General features: G+C 39.1%; 1 pseudogene across 1 annotated transcript in view; it reads left to right on the top strand.

The window, feature by feature from the left end:
- Positions 1 to 18,341, top strand: part of LOC311209471 (protein transport protein Sec24D-like) — a 125,992-nt pseudogene that overhangs the window by 62,648 nt on the left and 45,003 nt on the right. The window contains exon 5 of the transcript XR_014619366.1: positions 17,537 to 17,731. The product of XR_014619366.1 is annotated as a protein transport protein Sec24D-like (transcript). The remainder of the gene's footprint in view (positions 1 to 17,536; positions 17,732 to 18,341) is intronic.

Raw genomic sequence — 18,341 nt, forward strand, 5'->3', positions numbered from 1 at the left:
GGTATATTTTAATCTCTCTCAGTTTAAAAAGGGAGAATTGTATGGTGAGCAGTCCCAGCACTGTTTCAGCCAATGGCATTTTGCTGATCCCAAAGCTCTGGACAAAATTTGTCCCCCTTGTATAGGAAAACAGAACACAGCTCCATACAGTTACATAAGCCTCAATAACCATGACAAATCTTCATTGTTGCAGTGGCATGAGCAGTGATTTTTAACAGCGCTACTTTTTAAAGTATTATTTTTTAACTTGGGGTTACCAATTCTCCAGGGACTTACTTCAGTTTATTGTAAACTTCTGCTATCTATTTTGCTTTCTTTTTATCCATGAAGGTAATTTATGAAGCATTCAGTAATTTTCAGTGTTGTTCGTGGAATATAAAAGGAAATGTTTGGCTTCTGTTAAAGCTGCTCCTAAGACTGGCTAACTTTCCAAAAACAGAGATAACTCAGTGTAATGCTTTCCAGGATTCCCAAAATAGTAAGGACATTTTCTCATGATAAAGCTGTATTTATTCTATGCTTAGAGAAGAGAAGTATCGTAAATAGATGACTGAAACAGCATTTCCTAATATGAGATTCAGTGTTGCGATATGCTGAGACCATTCAAAAGCATATAGTGAGTTGAACAGGAGCTGAAAGGCATACATCACCTCACAGTTTCAAAACTTTTACATTCAAGAGAATGTTTGCAATACTTGTTAACTATCTAAACGTAATCATCCCTTATATTGAAACAAACACAATCAGCACCTGTAGAATATCTGCAAAATGTGTTATCGCATTCAAACAAGCATCACAATACAACCCACACCAACAATTTCACCCGAGGCAGTATATATTTAACAAACTGTTTTCTTCACTCGTGTTCACAAAACACTGACATCTTTCTCTCATGATCCTACCTTGGCGATTTGCAAAGGCTGCTTTTGCTCCTTGCCACCTTGCAATCTAAAGCCCCAAGGCGCCCCTCCAGTCATAGCAATGCAGATGTAATCCCCTGTGCCCATTTTCCTGGTGCAGTTAGGCAGCATTCATTTACAAAAGAACATGAAAAATTTGTCTTGCAGATGTTCAGCGAGCCTGAGGTTTGTCTGCCAGGCAGAGCTGGAGACCCAGAGCACCACACTGTTGCTGCTGCTGCGTACTGCACTAGCAAATGTAGTCATTCAGAAGAATGTAAGAGCTCTCTGAGACCAAGGGCACAGCCCACTCTTTCGTCAGATTCCTACGCTCAGCCCACCTTCAAAGTAAAGTAAGTAACACTGAGGAAACGCACACAAAGAGGCTCGGCCATGAAGCAGAAAAGGCTGTATTTAAACTTGAGTCTCTTGTGACAGCTAAATCAAAACAACAGCAGAAAGAAGTGTACATTTCCCAGTGATGATTTAGCACATAAGTTTACTTTAATAAATGGTGCCAGACATTTTAAACTCTAATTTACCCACTTCTTGCATTCATACTCCAAACAAAGAAGAAAGCAGAATCTGAAGTGAAACATCATGTACATCATCTGAATTAATGATACACTTAGATTGAAAGCTCTTTTTAGTGTTTTTATCTTTACCCTGCACGCACTTTCTGCAGCACTGTAGGTATGCCCCAAAAAAATAAATAAAGCTTTTTAATGTCCCAGTCCTGGAATTGCTTCTTTACTCTCTAGCCCCAGCATATTTAAGCATGCACTGCTATTTAGCAATGACCTGAAGCATTATTGGACCGTAATAATGCCTGTTCTTATGCTTTTCCCACCATGGAAGGGAAGGGGATTAGTGAAATGAGGTATCAATTCACTCTAATGATGCTATCACAAGATTATTTGCATTGTAAGGTAGCCTTATCATAAGCATGAATAAAAATGATTCAGTGAGAAATTCATTAGCCACTGCATTACAAGACCTGGGTGCAATTCTGTTCCCGGTTCCTGACTTAAGGTAGTCTAACTGTAGACAGCTGAGCTCCTGCAGATCTAGGTCTTCAGAGATGCCAGGGCAATGGGAAACACTTGACATTTAAGTTACATGACTTTGCATCTAAGTAGCTGGTAACTGTTGAGGGTTTAAACCTAAGCCTGTACACTTCATCAGGAATCGTCAGAGAAACCATACTCAGAAAGGGAATGGTCTTTGAAGGAGCTTTGCTAGACAACATCTGAGTGAAAAAAACTGACTTAGAATAACTCAGTTCAAGAGGGCTAGCTGCTCCTCACTATCTCGTGCAATGTTGATCTGTTGCTTTAGCAGACACTTTTTAGTTTTTCCCTAAGCAAAATCTTGCTATAGACAGAATTGTCTCCTTTTGCTTACTAATGAAACCTTATAGATAATTTTGTGACAGTAAAATTCTTAAGCATGTAGCTGCAAAAAATGCTCTATAGCACTCTGGTAAGTACAAAAATACTCTTGCTTTATTTTGTTTTGCTCTTTACAGAAAATGAACCTTATAATGCATCAACCCTTCAAATGTTATAAATTTAAGGGCAAAATTATGTTTTTAATTACTACTAGGGTGCTTTGGTATTTAGTTTGTATTAGGCTCTTTTTTATCATTTTGGTAAAAAAAAAAAAAAAAAAAAAAAAAAAGGATAATCAAATCTGATCCCTGTTTACAAACACTTCTGAATACTTGTAGAAAAAGCTAAAGAAAAAGCTACCCAAAGCTTCCTATGTCCTAATCTCTAACAAATAATGCTCCATAGGCATTAACAACTCCCATTTGCCATATATGCCTTCCTTAAATACTTATGCCTCAGCATATCTTGCTCTGTAATAGTAGTCTTATCTTCTTGTACATTCTCTGCATCCTTTGGGATTTCTATATGCTGGTCAGAAATTGAACACATCATCATTAAAATCGGAGTCATTCATGGAGTTGATGACATTTTGGTTTCTATTTGGTCTCTATAGTACAAATAAATAGCATCAATTCAGAGATAATTTTGAAGACCACTGAAAAATTTCAAGTTAACAGCAAACACAGCCACTTAACCGTTGCCCTCATCTCCATCGTTTTCTCTAAAACCAAAAGATCGGAGTGTAGGCAACAACTGATAAAAATTCTGTGCGACAAAACTCAACTTTATCAACTCAGCAAATTACAAATGCCAACATTCATCTGTGCCAAAATACAGGCAACGCTCTGGCTTGAATCTGATCATCTATGATAAGATCTTTATGAAAAAAAATCTAGGTCAACCCCCCAGCTGCCCATCTGCTTTCAAGAACTGCCAGTACAAAATTCTAGCACGTTAGCACTGATGAGCTCTGGTAAACTTAAAGTAGCTAAGTAACAGTACTTAGACTTCAGTCAGGCCATATATCCTGAAATGTTGTCTCTGATAGGGGGTGAAAAATGATTGCTTAGGAAAAAGAACAAGAACATGGAAAATGTATACTAGTTTCCTCAGGCGGCCTGCAGTGACTACCACTCAAGAAATTCCTCAGCCAGATGCAGTTCCTTTGTATTTAGTAACAGTTATAAATTTCTTTTCTATGAACTTTTCCAGTCTTCTCTTGAGCCCACATAACTTCTAGCACTTATAGCTGATTGTAGGAAGTCATCCCTAACTATATTGTGTCGTTTAAAAAAATCACCTCTTCTTGTTTGAATCTGGATCCTACGGATTTGTCTGACATCCCCTGCTTCTTGTGTCAGAGACTGAACAAGCAATCCGCAGCTATACTTACCAAGTGTATTTGTAATGGTTTCCACTTACTTTATAGATATCTGTCATATCCACCTCAGTCATCTACTTTCAAGGGAAGACAAATAGGAAAATTAGTCATTCTTTATACAGAAGCTGTCTCATACCTTTCATTATCCTTGCTGTCTTTCTCTATACCCTTCTTGAGGCAGGATCTGGAACACCAAACAGTCATCTGACTGCGGAAAAAGTTGAGATTTATACAGTAACATGATGACATTATCTGTTTTGTTTTCTTATTTCTAACCCTGGCATTGCTAACACCTGATCTGCTTTTTCAGCTGCCAATGAGCTGCCATGGAACTATCTTTTAAAATCTTAAAATCTTGTCTGATACTAATCAGTTCAAAGCTCATTGTTTTATATGCGAATTAATTTTTTGTTCCCCAACATGCATCACCTTATACTTATAAGCCATGTTACAGTATGGCTGCTTAGTTTTCTTACAAGCCTTTGGTGAAGGAATTTGTTGAAAGCCTTTTGTAAATCCAAGATCAATCAGATCACCCTTATCCACATGTTTTTTGATCCCCTCAAAGGATAGCCTTATGTCTGCGAGGCAGGACTTCCTTTTATGAAAACTGTTTTAACTCTTCCCAGATAAGTCATATTTATCCAGATGTCCACTGTTCTTTATTATAGTTTCCACCTATTTGTTTTGTGTAGATATTGGACTGACAGGCTTGTTTTCTGAACGTCTCTTGTAACATTTTTGTTAAAAAATGATGCTCTGTAGTCTCAGGTAACAAGGCACTTCTAAGTAAGAGTCATCTGTTGCAGCTTCAAATTCCTTTAAAACTCTGTGTGATCTCAGTGACTATTTCAATTTTTTTGCTTACAATCACCTACAGACACTGGTCCATATAGATTCTCATTATAATAATCATGTAAGATTCTGAACAGTTTTACTATCAGTGGATTTACCTAAAATCTAATGTATATCAACCAGTTCTGTCTTCTGGATTCAGAAGACATTCCAGCAACATGAAAAGAAATAAGACGTATGCTACGTTTCCTTCTGCAATAAAAGAAAAGCCATCATTTCAGCTACAGTTTCCTACAAAAGTACCCTAGGTCTGTGGATTCTTTAAAAATGCAAACCTTTCCACCCATTCCTTAGTAATGAGAAATAGAGAGAGGGAAAGAGGATATCATGATCTCTAATTTATAGGCAGCATTTTAGTGCTGTAAATACCTGAATGGTAAGGTTTTCTCCTTTTTAACTTTTCATTCTTTTCTTATCTGATTTTTTTTTCCACATAAAATCAATACAGGCTAGTTCCATAAAAATGTCCATTTTAACAACTTATGAGTAGATTCTAACTGTATCATCTGTAAACAATTTAATAAACTACACAATTTATTGTAGTATGTGATTTTAGCCAAATGAGAGAAACGGCAGGGGAAAGGAGAGGAGAGGAGAGGAGAGGAGAGGAGAGGAGAGGAGAGGAGAGGAGAGGAGAGGAGAGGAGAGGAGAGGAGAGGAGAGGAGAGGAGAGGAGAGGAGAGGAGAGGAGAGGAGAGGAGAGGAGAGGAGAGGAGAGGAGAGGAGAGGAAAACATTGTCAGTGCTTTTTGTTTTGTTTGTTTCTTAATTACACAGGGAAAAAAATACACTTGTAAATACATAGTTTAATGGAACAAAAAAAGATAAAATCACAGTCATACCACTTGAGAAAACAGTCTCTTCCAAAATTAATTGAAAATGGCCTCATCTAACAGATCCCTTCAAATGAGATTTTAAAATAAAGTGGTTTCTGCAAACTAAGCGTAGTGTAAGGCAATGCAGTCTACGTTATTATCCTGAATCACTGCCTAATAACATTTCTTGTTTAGTAGTAATACAATTAAGTAGTTGTGTAAAATAAAAGCAAATTTTGAATGCAAAGATAAATTCCATTTTCCCCAAACCTTGTAGAAGTAGAAAAAATATTCTTCTTAATTCCTGGGCTTAATTTTTATTCTCCTGACTTCAGAAGCAACAAGAAACAGAGCCACATGGAAAGGATTTAATTTTTAGAAAAAGATTTAAATGATGGACAAAGTGAATGAAATATGTTGACGGAAGGTTTAAGCTGCACAGTGCCAGCAAACTTTCATTAAAGCTGATTGCTCCTCATTTTCCCCCCATCAAGTTTCTCTTGTCCTACAAGAAAATATAATAGAATCCAGATGTTTGATGGCATGAGGAACTTAGCTGTGCACTGCAAGCTAAACAGGCTTTGCTGACTGAAAGTACAGACGTGTAAAGGTACAGTAAAACAGCAATACCAAGTTCTCTTAGTGAGGAGAAAAGAAATAAAAGCTAAAACAATGACATACTTATTGCATACCTTTAAGGCCAGACTGGAAAGCCATGCCCATGCTCATAAGAGGCCTGAGCATTTTCTCATTGGTAAAGGTAAAGGCTTCAAATTTTAATCCCAAATGTGGATTATTAGGCTAGGTATTGTGTAGGGTTGGAATTTCACAACTATTACTTTTTTTTTTCTTTTTTTTTTTTTTTGTTTCCCCAACTTCAAGAATGGCAAATGAACTACAGTGGAAGAAGCAGAGAAATGTCCTGAATCTGACTCTCGTGTGAAAAAAACTCTTTCTCAGAAACATAAAATAAATGTGACGATGATTTAAAACCTGAGATAATTCTTCTTCTAAACTGAAGTGCATGGGGTTGCACTGTCACTTTCTGAAAATCTGTAAGTCTGCAATCTGCCAAGTGTAAGGGGCAATGCTGAAAAGTTCTTAGCCACACTTTCCTCAAAGGCAGAGAAGTAATTTGTTATTGTTCTGTGCTGGAAACAAATTACCTCAACTCCACACCAGCTCAGCTAAGGTTAACAAAGTTTTAGATACTGAGGAAGGGTCAAACCTTTGCCTGTTTATCTTTCCAATACCTCTTTGTTCCCTGTCTTGTTCTTAGTGCAATGACTAATAGTAACTCTAGCCACAAGCAAAAGTTTATTAATGCAGGTAGCACATGCAGAAGAGTAAGAACTCTGTTCCTCTTGGTGGTAGACTTCACCATAGTCACAATCATGCCTTTTGTTATTAAGTTAATGTAAAACTCTGTGAACTGATTGCATATGCAGTTAATGCCAGACATTGTTGAGAGGTATGTTAGATCATACTCAGAGCATTTATATATGGTTTGCTAAGAAGACAATGTAAGTCAACTGAGTTTAGCTGCAGATAGAAAGTTGTCTGTGCAACTACTAGAACGATTTTCTCTAAGCAATTATGTTAGTGGTAGTCATTCTTGTTTGCAATAGTATTATCATTATGGTTTTAGGAGCAATTGTAAAAAATATAAATAAGAATAAATAAACAAATAAATAAAAGCAGCTTGGTCCTCCAAACTAGAAACTAAGGTAATATCCTTGAGTGTTACTGATTGATAACAATGAATAGAAATTCATAGAGAGAGAGCTCCCTTATAACTCTGCATTTCACCATGCCAGGATGCAGATCAGTGAAGATCTGCTTTCTAAGTTTATGTGTAAGTGGCAATATGTCACAGACTCTCTACAGCCTAAGACAGGTCACCATTAAATACAGTGAATAAAAATGTATTGATAGCTTGAGTTTGGAGAACATATCTCTGATGTTTCTTTGGTCTTTGTCCTACCTGTTCCTACCCCAAGCCACTTCCAGATATGCAGAAAGTACATTCCTGAACTGCTGATGGAAGAGAAGCAGACATTTCTTGGTTTTATTTCTTCTGGCCTACTTAAGTCTTTTTAGAAGACTTTGGGGCCTCCAGGTTTGTGCACAGGGCCTCACCATGTCCCGGCAGCATGCTAAAATAGGAGCCAGATTTCCTTCCCTACTTTCTCCCACTCACTTGTATTGCCCAGACAATTTGGAAGTACAGGTGGTCTTGAGGCACCCAAAGGGCCTTGGGAAAGGAGCTGTTTAGAAATATATAGAAAGACAAGGATTTCTGAATATACAGAAAAATCATCAAGCAAAATAGCTACAAAGACCCCTCAAGATTTCATTGTGAGGAAAAAGTAAAACACGTTCACTGCAAGACTTATGAACATGCACAAAATTTCTGCCATCTGAATTCAGCCCTAGTGGTGTATTTGAAATGATGGTTTAACATGGCACTGAAGATTGAAAAGATCTTGAAGATTTAACATCAATCTGATGAATATTCACCTGCATTAAATTTCATTTTCTTTTGAAATTTGTTTCATGTTAGCCTGCATAAAAGTGATTAATTCCCTTTGATTAGTTGCTTCTAAAAAGCTCAGTGAATGATTACATGTATTACTCAAGTCTAGCATAAAAACCAACAATTCTTGCATCGCAGTGTAAAGCAGGCATTGTTTTCCACTTGAAAGGCTCACCAGAATGAATTTATCAGTACTAAAAATAAGAATAGGAGAAGCAGAGGAATGATTGTGTTATAACACAGTATGGGCCTCAGGAAATATGGGTTCCATTTTTACACTTGTAAATTTACATTTAAGTGTTGGTCTGGACCTTTAAAATGGGGAAAATACCTAATCCATGGTATAAACTTGAGTAATCTGTTTGAACTTCTGAACATCTCAGTGGGTGATTCGATAACTTGTGTCCTTCTGTAGTACCACTTTCTTCCTTCCTTCCTCTGCACAAACTAGGCTGTAAGCCTTGTAAGGCAGTTTCTAACAGGACTTTATAAATACCTTGAAGTATTTTGTTTGGTGTCTGCCCCAGAGAGTCTGATGTTTGTGGTTCAAACTACAGCCTCTAGCAAGAGGACAGTTCATAAAGAGTTGTCACGGCATCAAGTTCCATCTGCATAAGGCTACCAGCATTTCTTTCTCTGTCTCTGGATGGTTCTGGTAAGATTTTTACCAGAGAAACAATAACAACAAAGAGGATACAACAAGGACCCTCATGCATGAAATCTTACCCCCATGCAAATAACTGCAATAGATAAAAAGCAATCCTTCATTCCTGGCTATAGGAACAAGAATTCCAGCTCTCTGCTTTGATAACTAACTCCTTGCCTAATGGAGAACATTAGAAAAAAAAATGTCCTCCAAAAACACCTTGATGTTTAACTCCTGCTGATCCTTTCCTGTTGTGCTGCGTCTTCTTGCCAGAAACCAGTTTCCAGACTTCTCAGCTCCGTCTGTCTTTACAAAGGCTTCTGCTTTTGGTGCTAATCTACTGCTTAACTGGTATTGGCATGGATTTGCTGGCTTTCCAGACAACTGCCAACATCTGCAAGTCCTGGACAACTGTTTTTTGTGTACCCACAGAGCAAATCTGGTATGCACGCTGTGAGACCAAGTGTAATGTAGAATGTTGGTCCTGTCCTTTCTTATTTTATACCAGCTGCATCTCCTATCCCTTTGTTGGATCTATCGTATACAGATAATGTGACAGATTTATTTTATTCTGATTTTCTTTTATTTAATTCTGAAGTGGGTTTGTTGGTTTATTTTTGGTGACGGGAAAAGAATCAAATAGTTGATATGAGAGGTATCTAAATGTCCCCCAAATAGTATTTTGAAAAATAAACACTCTTGTAAGAAATACTGATATTTATTACAAATGACAGATCATTTTCCTTTACTGCTGTCTAGTACCTATATTTTTTTTCCAATGCTCAGGTAGACGATTTTTTGCTCCTATATTAATATAGGAGAAAAATATAGTGTAAAGCAGAAAGATGGTGAATGTTAGTGTGAATAAACACAAAAGCATTGGCATCTTAGGTGCTTTCCTAGTGATTTTGAAAAGCTGTCTTTCTTATACAGTATATTCATTCAACAGTTATGAAGGTGTCAGTACTAACAAACAGAAATAAACTTAACACAGTTGGTGATACCAACTGAGCAGACAAAGGGAATTACCTAAGTTTCTGTAGGCAGTCGATTATATGTAACAAATATGACTTGCTAATAACAGTAGAAATATACCCAGTTTCCTTTTTATGACAGTACACTTATTAGAGTATTCTTTCTAGCAAGACTCCACTAACACATCAGAAATTTTATACGTGGGCAGGAAACAAAATGAAAGCCGATGAAAGTAAAGCTAATTCAGATGCTTTTGAATGTAGAAGTGAAATGTATCTAAGTTTGAGAAATTCCATACATTCATCAGGCAAGCAGGGAGAGGATCACATAACTTTCTGCTGTCCTTTCTCAGGCTGTCACTGATGGCTTAATGTTTATTCACAGTGCTTTATATATCATACATTATTCATCGGATTTTAATGAGAAGTTCTCTGTTTTTATGTTACAGTTTGTTATGTAGCAATTACAGCAGGGTAATCAAGTTTTGAGTTCTTTTTTTTAAGATCTAGTACTGCGATCTTCCTCTTTCATGCATCTTAGACAGAACTAAATTAATTAAAAATTATAATTGAAATTCCCCAACTGAAACATCACAGCAGTTTTCTCAGAACACTGAATCTATCTCCTGTAAATGTTCCAGATCGAGTTGCAAGAATGCTGATTTCATTAGAAAACCAAAATAGCAACAGCCAGGGAAAGGAAGGAGAGGAGCCTTGCAGGTTTCAGATACTGAAAAATCAAGAGGCCTGAACTAGCCAGAAAATTCTTCTTGAAGAAGCAGCCACAGTGAGTTTTCTAAAGCACATGCACTTTTGTAATGTTTAACTTGAACAGAACTGGTGGACCTTAGAGCATTTTATAATCATTTCTGTCTTACTGATTTTCACAGAAAAAGCGGTTTTAGGTCCTAGAGATCAAGCTAACAAGAAATCACAAGCTTGGCTTTAAGGCTAGTACCCTATTCAAAAGACCCAGAGAGAGTCTCCTGGGTAAATAATAGCATTAAATACTTGCATATTGTGTTTTGCCTGTAAGCATAATTTCATGTTTTACAAATATGCCAGTAAACTTTATCAACACTCTTTGAGGTAGGCAAGAATTGGATTGTCTTCTGTAATGGTTGTTTTTTGTCGTCTGTTGGGGGAAGCTAGGGATCGTGAAGACAAAAGGGTCTGTCACTGGGGATTGACCAGTTGCCAGTGACATTTAAAGAGGGTTGGGACTGGGAGGGAATGACACACTCCCAGTCCTTCCTTTCCTCTGCCAATGCAGAGTATAACAAAATGCAACCATTTCTAGGGTGGAACAATGCAACTGCACAAAGGCAACCAGCAATTGTACAAGAGCAACAAAATTGCACAGTTTACAATAGGGAACAGAGAGTAATATTCAGTTTAAATGAATTTGCAGAAGAATTCAAATAGACAGACTATAATTTTATCACTTGGAATTTCAGCAGGGTGCTGGGATTTACGCTTTTATTCATCTAAAATATTTGGGAAACTATAATGAGGGTCATGACCTCTTATTCTGAAAGCAACCTGAGGTAGAACAGCCTTGACCACTGTGGAGCAGTAGGTCCATACTTAGCAAGAAGGAAAAGGGAGAATTGTTTGTACGATTCATGTGCTCAGCAATTCTTAACTGTGTCTCAGTGGCCCCTCTGGCCAGACCTGATTTTGGTTTTGGGTACTCTGACCAGCTGCTTCTTTGGTTTTGATATTGCAAAAAAAGGGGTAAGGAATTAATTCTTCCTTTAATGTGGCCCCATGAAATAGGACTAGTGGACAGTGGATAGTCACTGTAGGAAGTACCTAACTAACACCAGTTATTTAGGAGAAAATTATGTAGTAACAAATATATGCCCAGCATTTTAACATTACTGAATTATTTTCCCTATATAACAGCAGCTAGATCAGTGTAATATTCTAAAAACCCTTTGCTGTCTGTGTTTTTATTTTATATAGGGCAGTGTTTAAAGGGCGTACTCCAATAATATTTTCTGACTGCCACTGAGATTATTTAACAAAGAGATCAGTATTCACTTCTGTTGTAACCCTATATATGTTTTCAGTGTGCTTAGCTTTTTATATTAGAAATGCAACTGAGTCACAACACTGATCCGTTTCTTCTTTCAGTAGGGTGCTGTTTCCTGAAATATTACATCTTTCCTTTTTCTCACATTTTTTTAGGCTGACCTCATCATCACACTTTTTTTCTTTCCTGAAAAAAAAAAAGAAAAGAAAAAGAAAAAAGAAAAAATGTCCCTTCCATATTTGATTGCTTTTTTAAAGTTTTCTTGTGTTTTAAACAAAAATGCAACCTTTGTAAATATGCATTTTCATTTGCTTGCGAAGTGCTTTACAGCAAACCATAAATTGTTCTCCATAGATCTTAACTATACAGAAGACAAAACGTTAGAGAAGATTTTTGTGAGTATATGTAAGCAACACAGGAAAAAGAAAGGCAACTTTATATATAAATAGCTTTAGGACCCTTCTGATGTTATCACAACCAAACCTATTGTTATGTCTACTGGACATACAAATGAAATTAAGTGGAGAAAAAAAAAATACAGTATCAAAAACAACAAAAAGTCTTCTAGTATGTAGAACCTTTGGAGTTTTATGAACTATTCCTTGTGATGAAATAGTCTTTTATTTAAAGAACATACCCAATATTGTCTACATCTTCCCTTACAGAATAGTTCAGAATATATTTGATAGATAATATTTCATATAGCACTGAACTGCAGACACTTGTCTTGTCACAACTATATGTTAACACAATCAATGTTAACTGTTGCAAAAGTTGTAGTATAGCTATCCAGGAGAGATAACATGTTCATATCTCATGCATCACAGTGCTGTTCTCATTATTCCTGGCAGCTTGTGCTAAGGCTATATTCTAAAGATGTTCTCTAAATGAAAAGGTTAGGTAAGGATTTAGCTTTCCCTGAAACATGCATTATCTTAATGTCCTATGACATAGAGATATGGAGTTCTGCACAGTTTGTCTGTGAGTGGCTGTGTAGGCCACTAGTAGTTATTTCAGGGAACAGATCAATCCCAAATAATTATTAATCCCAAATAATTCTCCTATGAAGAAAGGCTGAGAGAGCCAGGGCTGTTCAGCCTAAAGAAGAGAAGGCTCCAGTGTGACCTTATGGCAGCTTTGATAATGACAGGACAAGGGGGAATAGTTGTAAACTAAAAGATAGGAGATTTAGATTAGATGTTAGGAGGAAATTTTTCACTTAAATGGTGGTGAGGCACTGGCACAAGTTGCCCAGAGAAGCTGTGGATGCCCCATCCTTAGAGGTGTTCAAGGCCAGGCTGGATGAGGCCTTGGGCAACCTGATCTACTGGGTGGTATCCCTGCCTTTGGCAGGGGGGTTGGAACTAGATGGTCTCTGAGGTCCCTTCCAACCCGAGCTGTTCTATGGTTCTATGAATTAAAGTCATTAATCCACTTCCCCCTCCCCACCCCACAAAAAAAAAAAAAAAAAAAAAAAAAAGTTTTGAGTTACTCTTCTTTGGGTTCTGAGTTAGTTTGTTTGGGTTCTGTAACCAGTATCTCCCAAGATGATGGAAGACTATTTGTTTTCTTTGTTTCAGAACTAATTAAAAAAATCTGAAAACTTTAGAGATTTTGGTGGCAGAGGATTTGCTATTTTTTTAATTGGGATGAAGAAAAGCATCTATATTTAGACAAATTCCTCTACTGACTTCACCAATACTAACTCCAAACTAGGTCTTAAGTAAATCACGTTGGTTCTCAGTAGTGTTGTATAGGTACAACTTCAGGATGAACTGACTTTTTAACTTACAAGATCTTCATTACTGGTGATGATAGAGAAGAAATCAGTCTGACTCATAGATTTCATGGTAAAGTTTAATTTAAACAATTTAACTAAAATGAAGTGACAACAGTTCAGTGATACTGCAATGCCATTTTTATGAAATTACTTTCCAGATCAGTAATGCACTTAAATCTTTAATGATGTTTCCACATTTCTAAAATTGAAGACATTAAATTACTTTTAATGTTTATAGGTGGAAACTGCAGATAAATATTACTTGTAGTTTCAAAACATCAGGACCATGACATGCTGGGTACATTTTGTCTCAGCATTCCACGCTAATGGCAGATGGAAGCCAAGCTGTGGCCTCCAAAAAAGAGGTGTTTTGATCCATTTCCAGAACTGGCCTGAAATGGGGGAAGAACTGGCAATGGCATAGCTTCTCTATGTGATCTCTTGCTGATCTCCTCTTTCAGCTTCATTAGAGCTGATTTCAGGGAGGAGAAATCTGATAGTAAGTATTCAGTGGCCAAGTTAGCGCAAGGCTCTTCTGTGCTGAATTATCCACAGCTGCTTACTGTTAATAGCTGCAAGCTAGACACAACAGGGCTGGCGGGACAAGTGACTTGCTAGGCTCCACAGCAAAATAGGGGATGTCCAAACTTAGCATCGTTATTTTCCTCTCAGTGGCATGGTATTTCAAAACAGTTCTGTGTAACTGAAGGTAACTGTATGCATCCATATAACCAGCAAAGAGTGAGGGACAACGGGTGAAAAGGCAGCGCGGCGATGATGACAGGCATTGTTTTGCATCTTACTTATGAAACAGTCACTGATACTCCGCAGCCAAAACCACATGCAGCTGATGCAGTTGAACTGATGCTTGTCACCTTCTTGACCAAGTTTTCCATTCTGGTTAGACAAGAGTGAGAAGTTGGAAAAGTTTGAGCAGAATATCCAACAGCATTAATTCTAATAACATCCAGAAAGTCAGCTTATGCCATTCAGTGGTGAGTCCAGCCCTGGAGAGCAGGTACAAAGCCTCATCAGGACTCGTTCTTGCCTTTTTGTGTTGCCTTCAGAGGCTTCTTCCATGTCTGTCATGTAAAGGATGCCCCGCCATTTCTGACATCTATTTCAAAGGCATTGTTAGTTTTACAGAATTATTTTGTATAGGAATGAATGTTTTGGATAATCTTGTCTGATATATCCACTACTGAGATTTAGCTCCATGTTTAGCTCCATTCAGCCCCAAAAGCTTAATGCGGTTGTAGAACAGACGCTCAAAGGATGAGGCCTATGAAGCCTGAACTCCACGTACACTTGAATTCTGAAGCTGTCTTTAATTGAATGACTTTTTGTTTTTCTTTTGCTAATTGTCTGCCTTTTTTTTTTTTTTTTTTTTTTTAACCTCAACACTACAAAGCTCATTTTTTGACAGGCAAACTTGACCAGTACATCTTCCTTGTGTTACTCCCATGTTTCTACTTTGTTAATTAGAAAACCATTGTTTCTGTGCTGTAACCCAGGCGGTGTTTGTAATCGTGCTGGGACACTGACCCAAAGCAGAGCAGGCAGACAGGTGCAGCACCTGGGCAGTGCTTCACTCTGGATATTCGGGGGGCGTAGTTCTGCGTCTATAAACACATGCATACGTATTGCCGCAGACAGGCGCTTTAAACGCACACGTGAGGAAAAGTGCCTGCATTTTTAATGCTTGTCTGCGTTTGGAGAGGAACCGTGTCCCCGCACAGCGGGACAAAGCCCAACCAGAGCGCCGGCCGCGCCGCTGCAGCCCCTCACAGCTCCCCCAACCCGCCCGCTGCGGGCTGGGCTCCGCGGCGCGCACTGCGCAGGCGCAGCCGTCGGGGCCGGGCGCGCTCCCGGCGGGGTGTAGGGGGGAGAGAGCGGCGGCGGCGCGCGCGCGGGTTCGGACGTGGCACTCGGCTGAGCGGCGGCGCGCGCGGCCGGGGGTAACGGCCAGGTAACGGTCCTAACGGTTCTAACGGTCCTAACGGCCGCGCAGGGGGGGCAGCGGGAGGGAGGGGGCTGCGGCGGCGCGCAGGTGCCGGGTGGGTCCCGATTGAGGCTCGGGGAAGTTGAGGCTGCGCCTTCCGAGCTGCCCCCAGGTGTGTGCGGTAGCAATAAAGAGCGGGGGGGCGGCCGAGGTGTTTGTGTCGCTGCTGGTCCTCAGGCCACGGGGCGTAAGGTCACCGGGCATTAAGAGAGGGAGACAGAACCTTGTTTTGTCCTTTTGTGTAATGGCATGGTGGTAAACAAACCCCGGGGAAGCCCTCGGTTTAGTTGATCCTCTGATCTTTCTCGTGCCGTTTCCAGAATGAATCTGTATGTCTCATCAGAACCTGATCACTGAAATCTTAAGGGATCTGTGATATTGGTACCTTAGGTGTTGTCTCCAAACCAGTGTCATTGCGTGTTTCTCTATGTATGTATCTGAGATGGGATTAAACATGCTCAGTGTTAAGTGAAATCTGGAACTGTGTTGGATAAGCTTGCGTTGCCCTCCCTCTGTGTGGTTCGGAGTTCCTGTCTCTGTCCAGCACAACCTCTGCGTGTTCATACTGCCTGTGGCAATTTGGATGTGGCAAGGCTTTGCGTGGCTGTGTGCGAGGAAGCTGTGGGGGAAGTCATTTCCCATGGATGCTGTCACAGTGTCACAGGTGTTGGCTATTGCAGCTGTCTTGAAGTGCAAATCGCTGACTTTTTATATATTTAAAATATTTATACGTTTGTGATGAGCCATAGCTTTTCTCTACTGACATGTGTCAGTGCAGTGTGACTTTGTCTATTTCGTGGTCTTGTAGGTGTATCTGATTTAGATGACGCCTTCATGCGTGCTACTGGATTGCAATTCTTGATCCAGCCTGCATACTCAAAAGATCACCTCATGCTGCAATCCAAGGAATGTGAAATACAGGTGGCTGGCAAAGCTATTTCAAAGGAATATTTCACGTATGGAATACTGGTTTAGGTAATGGATCTCTAGTTCTTTGAGGATGCCCTAGTTGGGGCTTCACAGAAGCACTAAGTGCACACTCAGATCCTCATCATTTCTGAAAACACTTTTAATCTGGGTTTAAAGAAAGTTAGTGGTATTCTATTTTTGTTAAATTCAACATGCAATCAAAAGTGAGGAATCTTACAAAAGTGAAAGTTGGCGATCAAGGCTGCAGAGTGTACGTCAGTAACTTTTCAGATCACTTGGTGGAAAGTGCTCTGTATTTGGAAACTTCATGTAAAATACAGTCATCTGATTTAGTAGTGTAGCATTCATCGGATTTTTTTGGTTTCTGAAAGCTTCTTAGAAGTATCTTGCAGGAAAAATCACTGCGGGAAAGAGATTAAATGTCTTGTGAATGTCCTCATCATCAGAAAACTTCTTTTGATTGCTTTCAGTCAAATTCTGGTGTTTTCTTGTTGTTTTTCTCCTTTCTCTGAAAACAACAGAATCAAGATTTGAAAGCTTAGGTAAAAGATGCCTGGTAACAGTTTGGACAGTATATGGTACTGTTGAGGGCATACTGCCCTCAGAGAACAGCCTCTCACTTGTGGAGTGCCTTGTGCTCTATTTCATCACACTACAGAGTCCTTTAGTAAAAAAGCCTGCTCAGGTCTGGGCCAGTAATGTGGAAGACAGCTAGAAATAGGATCTCTGTCCATCCTATAATTTATTCACAGTTTCACCAGCATTGAAAGCAAGGTTTTACTCACTTTCTGGGAGTGGGGATGATGTGGAAGGTTTGATGAAGAGCTGGTACTATGTTCCATACCCCATCCAAAACAAGTCTGCTAGCATTGGAGAAGGATTTGTTAGTAGTTCTGTTCTCTCTGCTTTTCCTGATTTTTCAAAGTACCTGGTATCTGGCGTGTGGATACACTGTCTATTTTGCAGGTGTAGCAGAAGTCTGTTTTTTCCTTGTGAAGAGAATAATTTGAGATGTTTTCTTCCACCTATACATCCTTTAGTTACAGTTTTTCTCTTGTCTGGGAGAGGTGAATCCTGTTCAGATAAATTCAGTGAATTGTTCGAATTCATGCAGTGATAAGGAAAGCAGCCAACCAGTTGCAGTCAAATAAAAGCATCGTTTTCCCCTGACCTCCAAATCCATTTTTGCCTCCAGGTTTGTCTTAGTTTTTTTTTGGAAGTGTAATTCTCGGCCTTTTAAAATGTCCAAAGAGTGAAGAGTAGTAACAGGTGTCACTTTCTCTTTTGCAGTTCATTAAGGAGAACCCCATACATGGAGTAAGAATATTGCCAGCATGAGTGAACAAGGTTATGTTGTGGCTCCTCCGTATTCCCAGTCCCAGCCAAGAATGGGAGGCTTTTCTAAAAGTTTTGGACCACCTAATTCTTCACTTTGTTATGGGCATTATGACGATCCCAACTCCTCATACGCAGTGCCTCAACCAGGTACGAAATTGGCTTAAAATATGTTTTCGATCTGTTTTTATCTGATGTCTTTTTGTATCTCTTTTGGTGTTTTGCATCTCTTCATCATACTTATGTCAACACAAGGTGCTCAGCTTTACACTGCTGACGCAATAGGATCCTGCCCCAGCTTTGCCTGTGTTACTGTTTGTGCCCAGGTGTTGATGTAAGATGCCTGGTAGTGGGATTCTGATCTCTGCGTGTGAATTCCAATATCCGGGAAGCAGTAGGCACCAGTGCCCAGTGCTGTGCTGTGATTAACCTAATACAGGTGTTAATGCAGACAACAACAACAAAATTCTGTGAATAAAGAAATGTTTCTCAACTCCTATGTCTTAATGGCAAGAAGGCTCTCAGAGACAGGTTGTATTCTTTGCAGTAGGACCTGTGTCCAACCAGATTCCTGAGCACAAATGTGCCTATAAATACAGGTTGATGTTTTACTACTTAAGCTTGCTTGCTGAGTGACGTGTTTGGATAATGCTCAGTAAGTGGAGCCTATCTGCTTTCTGACCACAGTTATCTTCCATGAGGAAAGGGAACTTGGGTAGCTTTTATATGCAGATGGCTTGTTTGCTGTTTACAAATGAAA

The sequence above is a fragment of the Netta rufina genome (assembly GCF_964035555.1).
Source record: "Netta rufina genome assembly, chromosome: 4".
NCBI lineage: Eukaryota > Metazoa > Chordata > Aves > Anseriformes > Anatidae > Netta > Netta rufina.